We start from the raw sequence: 7,567 nt of genomic DNA on the forward strand, positions 1-7,567 counted from the left end.
ATCTCCTTTTGTATTTCATTCATTTATATATATATATATATATATATATATATATATATATATATATATATATATATATATATATATATATATATATATATCAGATTTTACGTGCTAATATTTTGAAATGTTATGAATAACATTCAGACAAGCCACATTTATATTAATATGATACATTATTTTAGTGTAAACCGTTTTTATTTAGTTTAATCTATTCTGACACTGCACTCAGTTCATCAAAGTCAACAAAAAAGACAAATTTCCCCATACATCTGCTTCTGCATATCAACTAGCGTTGTGTCTCAAATAATACAGATACATACAGTACTATTCTAGACCAAGGGTTCCCAAACTTTTCCAGGGCAAGGCCCCCCAAATGGCATTAACATTTGACCAAGGCCCCCCTTTTGCAAGATGTCTTTAAAACACATTAAAAATACAGAATTCCGAATAAATCCCCCTTTTTTATATTAATAATTCCATATTAACATTACATTACATTAAGAATTGATTATGTGTGTGTGTGTGTGGTTGTCTGGAAAAAAATTATGTAAAAAAATCATGTATTTATTTATTTTTCACACCAAATTGTTCAGCCCCCCGGGGTGCCCCCTGGTGGCCCCCAACTTGAAAACCACTGTTCTAGACCAGTTTTGGTGTGCCCACTAGCATGTTTTCTCTTTCTCACTCTCAGACAACCACACACACACACACACACACACACACACACACACACACACACACACACACACACACACACACACACACACACACACAATCAATTCCTAATGTAAAGATGTAAGATGTAATTATTAATAATAATAAAAAAGGGGGATATATATTCAGAAGTCTGTATTTTTAATGTGTTTTAAAGACATCTTGCAAAAGGGAGGCCTCGGTCAAATGTTATTGCCATTTGGGGGGCCTTGCCCCCGAAAAGTTTGGGAACAGCTGTTCTAGACCATTAATACTAATACTGACTCTTTTTCATATTACAGTTAGTGTAAGAATTTGAAAAACCTCTAGTGTAGCCTTCAAACCCACTGAAAGGTCTGTTTGGTGTAGCAGTCTTCTGGATTTTCTAGATTAGTAAACACTTTTGAATGTAAGGTCAGAGTTTTAGATTTGAGATGTAGCCTATGACAATAATCATGACAACATTCAAGTGAATGCCACTTTTAAATCTCCCAGATGCACATCAGAGATACACAGAGATTGTGTAAACAATGCTGCTCGCAGGGCCACTGCTTCTGCATAAGTCAAGTATAAACCACCCTGGTGTGGATTTTTTTCTGATAACTAGACTAATAAGTGCAAGGAATATTCCTTTGGTTTCTAGTCATTTACATTACTCATACATATGCTACTAATATAGAAAAATATTACAGCAGTCCTATATAATAAATCTGGAATTTGAAAACAAAGGGTGGTCAAGGCTTGGGGTCTTAGAAAATTCATAATGTCCATTTGGGGTCCTTTGCCCAAAATGTTTGGGAAACCCTGGGCTGGTTTATGAAAGGTAGATCGCATTCATGTTTGCACCAGCACAGCAATATGAATGGCTTGAACATTTTTCACCACGTAGTTCCTATGCCCTAAGACATGCCTCTGACACAGTTATTTATGGTGAGTGGGTCTTAGAAGAAGACATTCACCTTAAATCTTGATTGGTCAAGTGATTTTGGAGTGCTCTGAAAATTAGTCCCCTTGCTCCTGTTACTTGACACTTCAATGATAAGATGGCTAAGACTTGGCTTGAGGCTCAGAGCTACTGTAGAGAAAAACATACTGACTTGGCTACTGTAGACAACATTAAGGAGATATAAAGACACTGATAAATCAAGTGGATCCTTTGTACTTTGATGATGTGTGGATTATACTGAGGAATGGGGCAGAGACCCACTGTGGTTGGTCTATGGGGGACAACACTGTTCAGCAGTACAGTATGTTTAATACCATGTCATGTCCTTCATATCTTGTGGGACGATCAATCATGATGGATACTGCATTCCAATAACTGCTTTTCTCTCCTAAGATTGATCTTCTGTAATGGTGAGTTAAATGGGCAAAAGTATCTTTGTAGTTTTTTTATTAGCGTTTTTTTTATAAAATGAATATATCTCTTGTATTCTAAATTCTACATAAATTGTGTTAAAAGAAAGTGGACACACTCTAGGACACATTGTATGAAAAAATGGTTTTAATTTTGAAGGAGCTAATGTCACAATTTCAAAAACAGCTACACAAGTTATGTGAAGTACTTGGGTTGATTTGGCAGTTAGCACTATGACACAATATTGATTAGTGCAGCTCTATAATAGAACACTAGATGTGGAAAAATGTGTGGCTTACAATTAACTGTAAAAGAAAGCAACTATATTAGTTTTTTTAAAAACCCAATATATAAAATAGCCAAAATTCTGTAAATATCAACAGTAACTTTTAGTTGCATCGAGAATTACTCATTATATAGAGGAACAAGATTGAATGAGGTTTGGAGAAATAAATGCAAATTTTCCCCTGAAGAGATGACAGACATTAATATGTTTACTAAAATTTAACAGAAGTTATCTAGTAATCTAATGCTTCACCTTAATACTCATAATAATTCAGTGTTTTTATGGCTTTAGGCATTACTACACCTAAGATAAAACCAATAGGGAAAATTAAGGTGGGATCACAAGTAAAGACATATTTGAATGATCCTATGTTGAAGGCAAAGATTTTGACGAAGGTGAGTTACAATGTATCCATCATATTTATTCTCTTCTATTTCCCTGCAAATAATACAATAATAGAGTGTCTGTATGTTGCAAACACATTTCTCTGGGGGAATTTGAAACATTTGCGTACCTTGCAGTGCATCTCAATATATACATACTATCTCATTCACAACTCATACATTTCAAATTCCATTGAAATACAAATAACATCTTTTGAATGACTAATTTTTTGTAATTTCCAATTTAACTGATATAAAATAATGTTCCATTTATTTGCTCACCTTTCTAGATATATTAAATACAGTTGAGCAAAGGTACATCTAAATTTTATGGTCTAAAGGTACATCTAAATTTTAAGGAAGTGACGTCTTTGTTTCTTGGATGTTTACAGTTAGCTTTCAAGCAGTGGTGAGTGAGATTGCGATAACGTATGATTAAAAATGTCATTATTAAAATTAGGACCATGTTGTTCAGTGGTTGGATGCTCCCCCAGGACCAGAACTAACATACTTTTGGAAATTAAAGTGTTTAGATTTCTGAAAAGCAAAACAAAACTAGGTGAAAATTTCATGTGAATAGCCTCATTGGAAATATATTTACTGGAAGAAAAAAAAAATCCCCCACTGTATAGCTAGCTAGCATTTTTGATACATTTGTAGTGAAAATGCCAGGTTTTGTATTTCGACTGCATTTCTAAATGTTCTGTGGGTTATAATTAGGAAAGTAGCAGTTCACCAGTAGCACTGTAACTTGTTTGTTATGGTTTATGACATTGAAATGGTCTTGATTCTCTACTGCCTCTTATGGGCATTAGACAGAAATTCACTAGACAAATTCACTAGACAGTAGCATTTAGCACAAGTCAAGTGAGATACGAGCTATGATCCATCCATCCATCCATCTTCTACCGCTTACTCCTTACGAACTATGATAAAAGAACAAAAACAGTGTACCTTTCTTAAAGAAATTCCTAAATCCTCTGACCAAGTATATGGCTGTGCCTTCTGTCTATTAAATAAATGCCAGTCCTTCAGGCTGAAAAATAAGGATCAAAATATTCTGCCAGTAGTTTGGCATTGTGACTCAAAAAGTTGTTTTTCATTTGACATCTGAAAGCTAGCTACTGTTCCAACTGCCGTACAATACTGATAATGCTCTTACACTTAAGAGGGCTGAATGGCAGACCTTGTTAAATAATATTATTATGTTTTTTCATTATAATGTCATATTTGATCAAATATATTCTTATATATATATATTACTTTTTGCCTTTCTTATATGTTGATATGGTAGAAGATGTGTCAATGGGCAATGCTGGTGTGAAGGTGATCCTGCACAAGGATATGTATTTGCAATTAAGTGACTAGTCGACTTAATCCTTCACATGGTATTCATACGTTGCCATAAAATTCTGCTACTCTATGGATCATGCTGAAGTTTGAACAAAATGGTTTGACTTAATATCTGCAGCAGTACTGTGCAAGCCATTTCTTTCTAATTTGTTTATTAACTTTTATTGCATGCCTAAATGGAATAAAAGTTATTTGCCAGATTCAGATGCTCCTAAACAAATTGTTATAAAGTATGAGTTTTGTACCTTATCAACAAAGACTGTACTATCTTTTCTAATATGATGCATTTAATATGGAAAAATATTTTCACCGAAATATTTCAGAGAATTTTTTTACACTAGTTTACACTAAATGTCTAATATTATGTTCTGTTGGAAATATGCCTTAACTGTTAAAATATTTTGGAACCTTTAAAAATAACTCGACTGCTTCTATAACTTTGGCTTATAGTGTATATCACTGCTCACTGTCATAAACCCATACAAGGAAATAAAAAGTAATAATTTTGACTCCAGATCAGGAGTAGGTAAAGATATACTGGTGATCTTATCTATATTATATATACATACCATAGATAATGCCTCCCTGAGGGCCATGTTGGAATGTTCCCAAGTTGAAGTACTGTAGAACTCCTAAGCATTAGATCACCTCATCATACTCTTTCCATGCCATCGTGCTCTTTGCCTGACATAGCAATTCACATTCTATGTCAAAACATATTTGACAGTTGGGGTCTAATTCTAAAATCACCAGATACCAAATGTGTCACTCTACATTTGTCACTCTACATTAAGGGTGGGGATCCTTATAGACTCTGGAACAGAAATGTACTCAGTGTGTCTCCACCGATTTATTTCACATTGGAGTACAACCATTTTTCTTTTTTACCGTTATGGACAAAACACCCGTTTCTTTTAAAACATCATATTTAAATGTTTTGTCTATTTCCTAAATAAACCTTCAGACTTAAGACACGATCTTTGGAGTTGTTGACACTCTGCTCAGGGTTAAACAACAACGTCTTTACAATATCTTCATGAATAAATTATCAAACTAACATCTTGGGGGTTTTTTTCTCTGAGCAAAAATCAGGTCCTCTCTCATTTCAACAGGTCCTCTTGTTGGTGAATACAGAGCATTCCTCTAGGGGTATTAGGATTTCTTGGAGCAGCCATTGTAACAGATAGTTGCAGAGTTTCTTCTGTGTTTTAACTACAATGTCTTAACCATTATTTAAGCACTGAGACGCACGACTCTCTCCTTAATTCGTTAACATAAACACATTTGTAAGCATTCTAGTCAGCAAAACCCCCAGAAATCAAATTTCTCTGTCTTTCACATTCAGACAACTGCCAGGAAAGACCACACATTCATGTCAAACAGTGTTACCAGAGGTCATAAATTTACACGACTTGACTGTCAGCCAGTGGGGACATGGGATGTCAAAGCATAGATAAAATCTTATGTATTTAGCAACAGTTCTGTGTAAGTATCCTCGTTGGTGAACCTTGTTTCCAAAAACTTGTTTATAGTTGAAACAAAATGCATGATTATTTTAAAACACCATCTTTTAAAAAAGGGGTGGGGTTTTTTTTTTTACCCTTAAAGTACCTTGTTTGGAAAGTAGGCTATGTAATAAATATTTTTAATTTTCTTCAGACATATTGTCACTTCAGTCTCCACAAGGAGTAACACCGATAGTTTTGGTCTTTATTTCAGTAAAAGAGAACAACGTCCTCTACAGCCTTGAAGAAATGTAGAAATGTTTTACACATCAGTGTTTTTCTCAACAACATAGGCAATAAATGTTATCTGTTCATTTCTTGACAGAAGGATTACACAAATCATACACATAGGTAGCTACACACACATAAAATGTCCACAATTCTAATACATCTACCACAATCAGACATCAGGTCTAGTATTTTCTGATAGATTAGTTACACAAACTGATAATTACCACAAAAGTAATTTCAGGAACAAAGATTCACTTAAACCACAAATGTACACATTGGTAGGGGTCGTAAAACACTGAAACACATGACTCGTCGCTGAATTCAATAACATAAAAACATTGTAAGCATTCTGGTCAGCAAACCCCCAGGAAACACATGACCCTATCTCTCTCTCTCACACACACACACACACACACACACACACACACTTCAGACACATCAGACACTGTCACCAGAGCTCATAAATTAGGTTACCTACAGACCTGTCGGTCAGGAAAACATAAATTAGGGGCACATAGCCTACAGAAACTGTCTGACGGTGAAACACGTATATGGGCGTGGGTTTAGAGAGCGAGAGTGAGAGCGAGAGAAAGGTGTGTCTGAAACACGTATGTATGGGCGGGGTTTAGAGAGAGAGAGAAGTGATTCGGTTTTAACATCATTAATGCTTTAACCCAGTGAATGGAGGACACCTCGCGAAAACTTATTTTCTAGTTTAAACAGTACGGTGATTCTTTTAGCCAACACTAACATTTTTACCTCATAAGGATCTTTGTTTAGAAGTCATGTAATACGCGCAATTCTTTTTAAACAGCTCTTTTAATAATTTTTACCTCCTAAAGGTTTATGTTTAGAAGGTATGTAATACACGCGATTCTTTTAAACAGATTCCTTTTTAAAAAAATAAATAAATAAATAAATAAATAATGATTTACCTCCTTAGGGCAAACCGGGCTCCCTAAAAATTTTATCAAGATTTGTTTTCATTTATTTCACAACAAATATTCTACTCATATATGTACACATTCAAACATCATGCTTTTTCTAACAATGTGGTTACACAAACGAAATACCCCACACAGTAACACATGCCCAATATTAATCATTGACACGCTTTTCATACATCCCCCCCCCCCCCCCCCCCCCAAAAAAAAAAAAAAAAAAAAAAACTGAGTCATTAACATAAACACCTTTGTTGGGGGCTACTCCCACACACACCGCTCTCCACCACTGCCCAGACACACAGGGGCCAGATTGACCCACTGATACAGTCGATAGAGTTACCCCCACCCCTGGTCATAAATTAGGTTACCTACAGAAACGTCGGCCAGGGAAGCACAAAGGGTCATAAATCAGCACACTGATTGACAGTTTGACAGAATGTGTACTACTGATACGCGCTCAACTAAAATTTGTTTGTGGCTGTGTCTTTATTAATGTTGTCCTGCCCCAAAACCTATAGACAGAAGCTGCTGCTGAAATACCTATGCACATAGTATGATGGACTTTTTGGCTTCATGATATTATTTTTACATAATGTTCAAGACAGTAAACAGTTCTGGATGTATCTTCTAAATACTATTTTAAAGATGAGTCTTAAAAAAAGAAACCTGGGGGAACTTGCAATGTAATCATCACATTACGTTTTCAATGTTGTTACTGGGCATTTAATTAATTTTAGCATTCTAATGCCTTTAACTAGTCATTAAAAAGATAGCGTACTTATATAAACTACTTAAGTGAAAAATACAACAAC

The sequence above is a fragment of the Ictalurus punctatus genome, chromosome 20 (assembly GCF_001660625.3).
Source record: "Ictalurus punctatus breed USDA103 chromosome 20, Coco_2.0, whole genome shotgun sequence".
Classification (NCBI taxonomy): Eukaryota; Metazoa; Chordata; class Actinopteri; order Siluriformes; family Ictaluridae; genus Ictalurus; species Ictalurus punctatus.